Consider the following 9485-nt stretch of genomic DNA (forward strand, 5'->3'; position numbering starts at 1 on the left):
GAGGTTACTACTGAAGATGTATATAAACTAAGACACATCCAGAAAGAAACTCAATCTCCATACTTTTTTACACGTGAATATTTCTCTAAATTTAGACATGACGTTTCTCGTCTCGTGCAAAATACCAACCACAAGAACTTGACGGAGCTCTTGTTACGAGAGACGTCGCTTATACTGACAATATTAGTAAACAAGAGTATTCCTTCACTTGTCTGTACATTCCAGGATTCAGATAGAAATGTACATAATAGCCGGTGAATACGTCCAGTAGAGTGCCATCAGATATCCCCCCATCGCAGACAAGTTACAGTAGCGCTTTACTAGCTTAAGGTGGCACTAACTCTTAGTGTCGGCGTTGTGCCTGGAGGATAGCAGAAGGGTATTTAGGGGCCACAGAGTTGTGGAGGTGGATTGGGCAGTGTAGGGAATGGTGCTGTGAGGAAGGGGGAGGCAGTGGAGGGGATGGATAAGGCATCAGAAGGGGTGAGGCTGGGGCACCGGACATTCTGGGTAGTGGTTGAGGGCGCGGACACGCGGGTTCCCTGGAGATGGCTCCCTCCTGCTATCCCCCCTCCCCCCCCCCCTTCCCCACCTTTTCCCTGTGCACACGCACCCATTTTAGCGATTTCGAACGTGAGACGGAGCTGGGGCCGCGATTGGTGAGGGCACAGCGCCAGGTGGGCTATTTTTGCTACGTTATTTCGGTGTAGCGGAGGGTAGGTTGGTCGCAGAGCCTGACGCGCCGGCAGTGTGGTGACAGGTTGGCCGGCTCTCTCCTGCTCGCACTCTATCTCTGCCGGGACTGTGTAAGTTGTGCCTCAAGGCATACTTCAATGGCATCCTGCTGAGGGACCTGCATCCCTGGCAACGCCCGCATACAAGCATTAACCGAAGCACACGAGAGGAAATTTACCTACAAGGAACAAGAAAACAAAAAATACACTTTGAAGATAATTCCGCCAAGAAATCACTAGGTCTGGGTAGAAAATGCGCAGAGAGCTCGAAAAGGCGATGCTTTCGGCGCATGTTGACCTGCCTAAGAAGTGGGCGGTTGTGTTGTGTCGGTGTCGTTAGTGCTCGAGAAATTAGGGGCACTAAATGCTTAACAAGCAAGTGAGGTGTGACTAGGAGAGTTTATGTCATGGTTGTGTTGTAGTGATTCTCCCTCCCTCTTACACCCGAAAATTCCCCGGCGAGCTTCTGAGGCAGCCATAGAGAAAGATGTCAAAGGATTTACACAATTCAACGTTACTGACTACTTAGATTATGATATTTACGTGGACCGCACTGGTGGGGAAAGAGGAGTGAGGCGAACAGTACCTGTGAGGAGAGGAAGGCGTCCAGTGTAGTGGTAGTGACGGCGATCAGCTCAGGGCACATCGCCAGCCAATGAGCTCTTTATCTAGTTCGCTATTCCCGCCTTATGCTTTAGAAGTGACCCTGTATGTAAATGTGCTTAATAAGTTATTATACAGTATTAATAATATATAAAATATATATAATATATATAATTTCAGGTTACAAATTAAGCAACCCCAAATCCAAGCTGTGAGCTATAATAGAAACGGTTACAGAGGCACATAATGGGCTCCGGAACTAAACGCCAATATTCGTATACTTAATCAAGTTGATAATCAAGTTACAAAGCTTGTTAACATGTATATATCAATATTATATTCACATACATTTGTATACCTCAAACCCATCCTCCAACCAAAGTTATAAGTCAAATAGAGTGCTACGAAAATCTCAAGTTAATATTTGAATTATACAGCTGGCAACCAGCTGACAAGACTAATCTTTCAATGGGTGTAATAACACACGGCATTTTCTCAAATATAAATCAATATATTTATATAGTTTGGCTTTAGGCATAGTTAAGCCTAAGTAAGGTTAGGTAAGGTTCTTTGGTTACGTTGATTTAGAGAGAGAGTTAGCAAGCCAGGGTAAAAGTGAACGAAACATGTTTCGAATCTTAGCTTCAAACATGGTCAAATGGACCAAAAGATAAATGCTGAATTATGTAGAGTTAAATGAGTCAGTATTTAACGTTTACGTTGTGAACTCGACTGTCCTTTGGACGATGCGTCCTGCGGTAGAGTTGGGTTCGTTCTCGTCTCACAGTCCGGGTTCCCGGGTTTGATTCTGGGGTGGATGAGAAATGGCTGGGCTCATTTATCTCACCTAATACTTCTATTCATCTAGCATTAAATACGTACCCGGGAGTAAGGCAACTGTTGTGGGCTTGCATCCTGGAGGAGGTCAGTAGTTCGACCCAGCAGGGACTTCAATACAAGCCATATTTATATTCATATACATATATAGACAGGTTTTCTGTCCACGACAAAGCAAGTTATAAAACTGAGAACGAAGCATTGGATACCCGATCTCCGTTTTCTATATTTGGCCTGGGTGCTGGTGACGTCACAGAGGGCGCATGCGCTGCGGTGCACCATGAAATGAACACCAACCCCAGCTATTCTTGGTGAAGGCTGGAGCGAGTGCCGCCCCGCCCGGCACCTCCCGGAACCCCACACGTACCGATGCTGCTTCACCTTCATGAAGTTCTTCAGAGAAACTGATAGACCTTTACCGGATTCGAGTCCCTCGGCAGGATAAAAATATTTAGGCACGTTTCCTTTCACCTGATGCTTTTGTTGACCTAGCAGCAAATAGGTACACGGTAGTTAGGCAGCTGTTGTGGGGTTGCCTCCTGGGAATGGTCAGTAGTTGGCCTAGTGGGACCTCGATAAGCTTTACAGGATTCCTGTCATTGACACAAAATAAAGGAACGTAATTTGAAGCAGCACAGGAATGATAATCAGTCACGTTATGGCCGGGAATGGATGGGTGATCGCGCCGATAGCTTCGGCTAACAGGGGCAATCAATGAATCTTACAGGCTGCCTGTCCTCTACAATATAATACCACACAAATCCAAGGACAATAAATTAAATCAACCGGATATTTATTAGGTCATAATTGTTTTGCATTATCTATCTTTCTATCTATCTCCTAGTTCCGGGTTTTATTTCCATGGTTGTAAAGCAAACCATCCTCTCAAAATAATCGCTCCTATACCCAGTGGGTAATATATCTAAGAGACACACTAATTCAGTTTTGAATCAATGTTATAAACGCTAATTCAACATTAATTTAGCGTGGAATAAACATCAATTCAACGTCAAATCACCGTTGAATTAACGTTGCTCATGGATATTCCACCCATTGGATAACGACGGTGGATGTAATGTCCAAATATGGACAGTTGGACCCCAAGATAATTCCACCGTTTTCTTTTATAGATTTTGCAGTCAGCTCGAGAGGGAAGGCAATAGCTAAAGCTAAGCTTTCTAAGACCTAGTGTAGTATATATATATATATATATATCTTACTTTACCATATATTTTAGTCTACTTAGTAGACTAAAATATTGTAGTCTACTAAGTCTTTAGTACGTTTTTATTTCTGGAGGATAGATTGTTGTCAGAGATTTTGCAATAATATGTAAACAATAGACTTATTTGAGTCTGTAATTATTGTATTTGAGGTTATTTCAAACAGTCAATTTTTTTATGTCGCTTCGTTGACTGAGAACAAATTCGGATGACATAGATATTAAGTTCATTAACTCACTTTTTATTTCCTGATAAACTATGCTTAGCTTTTATTAAGCCAACGATTAAATGGAAATTCCCTATACCATTTACAAACTGTGAAAATACGGACAATGAGGCTTATCTATTTATGGATTGGGGCCATGTTTGGTTTCTAGCCAATCGGTCATATGATTTGCTGTAACACTAATTACAAAAAAGTTATTCCTGTAACTTTACGTCACACCAATTGCTGAATAGCCAATCACATGCACGCTTAACATATTTGGAGACGAAACAGCTAGTCAGAGCTAGGTTTGATTGAAGGACATTAGTATTAGTATTATTATCAAGTAATGGTAATGTTTTCTTCCAGACATAATAAGAATGGATAAAAACTTATGTAATAAGTGAAATTTATGTAACGATTTACACCAAGTCTTTCGCATTCTCCTGACTGCTTTGTCAAAGTCTGAGTGTGTGATTAGGACTAGACTTACATCTCAACGATTAGTCGCTGAGATATGTCTTGTCCTCACCACACACACACACAGACTTTGACAAAGCACTCATGAGAGTGCTAAAGTCTTGATGTAAATCGCTACATAAATTTCACATATTACGTAGGTGGGTTTTTATTCTATAATATTACTATTATTATTATTGTTATTATTATTATTATCTGTAGACCCCCGTTGGATCCCTTACTCATTCTATAGATGATTGTGGCAATGTTACAGTGGCACATATTGTGTTTACTGTTCATTTCCTAGCCCACAATGTTCTTTTAGCTGAGCAAATTACAAGAATAATGATAATTTATAACAGATAAATTTAGGACAATTGGCTGATATTTTCATTAATGCGTCAGTATGGATGAAACACTTGATTTGTTTCATAAAATCTTAAACTAGATATGTGGCTAGAGCAACATTCTAGCACCTTTCAGGGTCGGTGTTCGATCCCCAATTGCCTAAGAGGTTGGGCACCGTTCCTCCTCTTCGTCCAACTATCCCAGCTCCTAGTTCGTCCCTCTGTTGTCTTCAAGAGCTATAGTCATACTGGCTTAGCGGTTTCTCCTGATAACTACATTACCTCTTTCAACAATATTTACACCTGTAACGTGCATGTAACCATGAATTAGGTACCAGTATTAGACCGAATGCACAGATTCTAACTTTAAAACTAACCTAAGAAAAATAGCTAAAGTATAATAATTTATTAAACACAACAAAACGTATCCACATAATTTTAATATGTAGAATTATCTAATTTGTTTTAGTTTTGGATTATACGGTATTCACGACTAAAGTATTCGTGCTGGTTGGACAGTATGTAATTGTGGTGGCCTTAATAGTCCTCCTGAGGTTGATTAAGCCAAACACCGAAGCTAATAGGCCATATAAAATTAAACTACGCTTTAACTATTCCTAGGGACTAATTAACTCTCTTTTTTAATACGTATTTGATGACCTGGTTCCATGGAGTAGCGGACCATTTCGTAAAGTCTCTTGTAATTTTCTGTAAACAACAATAATATACTTACTTTGAGGTCTGTTGTGCTTTTTATTTAGAAACTGTTGTTGTGTTTCTTATTTAGGTGTTGTTATTATGTTTCTCATTCGTGGGCTGTTGTTGTGTTTCTTATCTAGGGGCTGTTGTTGTGTTTCTCTTTTAGTGGTTGTTGTTGTGTTTCTCATTTAGGGGCTGTTTTGTGTTTCTTATTTAGAGGCTGTTGTTGTGCTTCTCATTTAGTGGCTTTTGTTGTTGTGTTTCTCATTTAGGGGATGTTGTTTTGTTTCTCATTTAGGGCTGTTGTTGTGTTTCTCATTTAGGGGCTGTTGTTGTGTTTCTCATTTAGTGGTTGTTGTTGTGTTTCTCATTTAGGGGCTGTTGTTGTGTTTCTTATTTAAGGGCAATTTGTTTTTGAATATTACATATTTAATATGGGGACTGTTGATGTGTTTCTCACTTTCGGGCTGTGGTTACTTTTTCATTTAGGAGTTGTTGTTTTGTTTCTCATCTATGAGCTGATTTGTTTCGCATTTTGGGGCTGTTGTTGTGTTTTTCATTTAGGAACTGAAGATGTATTTATCATTTAGGGAATTCAGTTGTTTGTTATTTATTCCTATTCATCTGTAGCTTAATATATGCATCAAATATTTGATTTTCCTATTCGTTTGAATAGGAAAATTCAAAGGTCACAAAAAGGCAAGTAATTATCACAATTGAAAAAAAATAATGAAAACCACTTCTAGAAAAAAGTGGAAATAGTTCCAAAATGAAAATAAAATATAAAAAAATGGAGGAAATTTAGGTTCACGTGACCCTATGACGTAATTTAAATACAAAAGTTAATTTGTATTCGATTGAAAATGATACAATTTGGAGATCAGTAAATATAAAAGGAACTGTAACTTGTTTAAAACAATTAACTTAAGCAATTCATTATCATTAATACATCATCAGAATCATATGTTACTGATATATTTTTGTTTAGATAGATTGCTGAGCTAAGAAGCATGGGTGATTCTGTCCGTTTACAATGCAAGAATTCATGTATTTCGCAGCAGTCGGGAAAGCATTAAATAAGTGGTCATGTTGATTGATTTACAAGAGTATACAAACTTTGTGCTTAATGACTGAAGTTATTGAGTGGTGTTTTGACGATTTGATTTCCTTTTCAATTCTTAGGACTTTTTAAAGAAATACATGTATGTGGGAAGGAGGAGGGAGAAACATGTGCACACACACACACATACACACCACACACACACACACACACACACACACACACACACACACACACACACACACACACACACACACACACACACACACACACACACACACACACACACACATTTGGCAGGGGAACGGAACGAGGAGATAAATAGGAGAAAGAAGAAAGAAGTCATGGGAGAGATAAGAACGAGGGGAAAACATAAAAGATGATCACAGATAACGAAGCACAAACAGGAAAAATTAGACGACTCATAAACATGCAAGAAATGTTTAAACAATCAAAACTCGAAACAGTGCAAGAAGTAATGCAACAGAAACCAGTGCCTAACATGTTTCACTCTTGTATTTCAGATATAACACACCACCACCATGTCCGACGACGAATCAGCATATTCGTAAGTACATGTTTTTTTAATCAGTTTTTTATAAGTATACTCCGTTATCAGACTTCACTGGTTCATTCTCATATTTTTTCAGAAGTATACTTCAGGACTTCCCTGGAGTATATTCAAATACATAACTCTACTGAAGCATACACCATTTCAAGCCTTCCTTAAAGTATAATTCATTATTAGACTTCCGTGAAGTATAATACATTCTTAGATTTCTCTGAAGCAAAATTCCAATCTCAGACTTCCTTGGATTATATATCATAAGTATACACCGATCTCGGATGTGACTGAAGTATACATTATCTACTTGTATCTACATTATACATTATGGATTCATTATATATTCATTCTCTATCATCTAACACATGTATCATATATCTAATAAAATCTATTTTCAATCTAGCGGAATCTATTCTCAATCTAATAGGATCTATCGTCTATATAATATATATCATTCATTTAACAAGATCTTTATATATAATGAAAATTTTTAAAAGTTAATGGGAAATGAAGATGTAAAATATTTAATAATTTTGGCTGTATATCACATATTTTCAACAACTTCATTCATTGTTTTATTTATGTATCAAAATAATCCAATTTTGTATTCAATTCCTCGTAAGCCGCTTGATCCACCATTCATATATAATTTTTTTATCTAATAACACGGCATTTGATAAAAAAACTAAATATATTAAATAATATTATCAATTCTGTTTATTGTGTTTGTCATTAATATCATTATATCGTTATTATTTAAAACTATTATTATTTAATTATTTAAATAATATGATAATAATAATTTTCAAAAATATAATTATCTTGAAACAATAACAGTACAAAGTTTGATATTTATTATTATTACCCTTTACAATCGTTGCAATATAAATATTATTTTGTTGAATTAATATTCATAATGAATATTATTATAACATAATATAAAATTTTATTTTTAAAATTAGTTTCTATAATTAAGTTTATAATTAGTTTATAAGTATAATTATAAAACTAATTTATAATTAGTTTCTTATGTTTTTATAATTTGCATTATTCTTATAAAACAGTTTTTCCTATTTATTATTATCACCGATTTGACATTACAATAAACGATCAATATTTTTTGTCTTGAGTTCCAATAATCTGAATTAAAATTTTGGTTATCGGTTAACGAAACTAACATGGTCAACAGATTCACTTTTTATCAATATTTCTCTGAATTCTAAACACGTTTAACGAACTCTTTCTTTTCGTTCACAGGGATGCCGAGTAAGTAGAGCAGAGATTATGTCTTCCTGACTTGTAAACCTCTGGTACCCAGACGACTTGTAAGGACTTGTGCCAGGTCCCCTCTTTCTTTTCTCCTCCTCCTCCTCCTTCACACCCTCCATCTCCTTCTCTTGGCTACAGAACCTTTGGGAGGTTCTTGGTACTGTGTCGGATTTATGTGTTTCTTGTGTACACACACACACACACACGGAGGCGGGACCAGACCAAAGAGCCAGAGCTCAACCCCCGCAAGCACAACTAGGTGAGTACACACATACATACTTTATATATATATATATATATATATATATATATATATATATATATATATATATATATATATATATATATATATATATATAATATATATATATATATATATATATATATATATATATATATATATATATATATATATATATATGTCGTACCTAGTAGCCAGAACTCACTTCTCAGCCTACTATGCAAGGCCCGATTTGCCTAATAAGCCAAGTTTTCATGAATTAATGTTTTTTCGTCTACCTAACCTACCTAACCTAACCTAACCTAGCTTTTTTTGGCTACCTAACCTAACCTTACCTATATATATAGGTTAGGTTAGGTTAGGTAGGGTTGGTTAGGTTCGGTCATATATCTACGTTAATTTTAACTCCAATAAAAAAAAATTGACCTCATACATTGTGAAAAGGGTAGCTTTATCATTTCATAAGAAAGAAATTATAGTAAATAAATTAATTCAGGAAAACTTGGCTTATTAGGCAAATCGGGCCTTGAATAGTAGGCTGAGAAGTGAGTTCTGGCTACTAGGTACGACATATATATATATATATATAATATTTATATATGTATATATATATAATATTTATATATGTATATAAAATGTGAATTTTGAATTGCTTATCTTTGATTTTCTGTCTCTGAGTTCTTGTTGACAATATCTCTATATATTTTCTGCCTTTCTCTTTGTCACTTTTCTTCCATTTCTCTTCTCTCTCTTTCTTCATTATTCACTCCACAAAACAAAACCCATTTACCGATTTAGAGTTAAAAGTACCTTCCCAAAGGGGCTTAGCCATGTGTTTTCAACTTGTTCAGGTCACACTGATAATGACCCAAGGCCTCAATTGTTAAAAAAAAAATCAAGTATATCACAGGGACTTGAAGAGCAAACGCCAAAAGGCTACATCAGTTATTTAATAAATTTTTAGTTATGAGGTTTAAAGAAAACGGGTGGATTGTTTTGATGATGCTTATAGTAGTATTTATTTTTATTTTGAGGAGGGATTTTGAAACGAGGAACACAAACCAGTGTTTCTCTGGATTAAACATCCTCAGTACCTTTCGGTTTATTTCTCACCGAGAGAATTCATTGAAAGTGTCACAAGGATTTTTAACAATTCTAGAATTAAGTCTTCAACGCTACGATAGTAATTTTCACAAGTGAGAACTCTCTCTCAGATAGATCCCTGAGGTATACTCTTCAATTC

At 36.3% G+C, this 9485-nt stretch overlaps 1 long non-coding RNA gene across 1 annotated transcript; it reads left to right on the plus strand.

Annotated features, from left to right (window-relative positions):
- The first annotated feature begins 411 nt into the window (after positions 1-411).
- LOC138368626 (uncharacterized) lies at positions 412-6736 on the plus strand. Its single transcript, XR_011229615.1, has 2 exons — positions 412-806; positions 6692-6736. It is a non-coding gene; the product is annotated as an uncharacterized lncRNA (long non-coding RNA).
- The last annotated feature ends 2749 nt before the right edge of the window (positions 6737-9485 follow it).

The sequence above is a fragment of the Procambarus clarkii genome, chromosome 25 (genome assembly GCF_040958095.1).
Source record: "Procambarus clarkii isolate CNS0578487 chromosome 25, FALCON_Pclarkii_2.0, whole genome shotgun sequence".
NCBI lineage: Eukaryota > Metazoa > Arthropoda > Malacostraca > Decapoda > Cambaridae > Procambarus > Procambarus clarkii.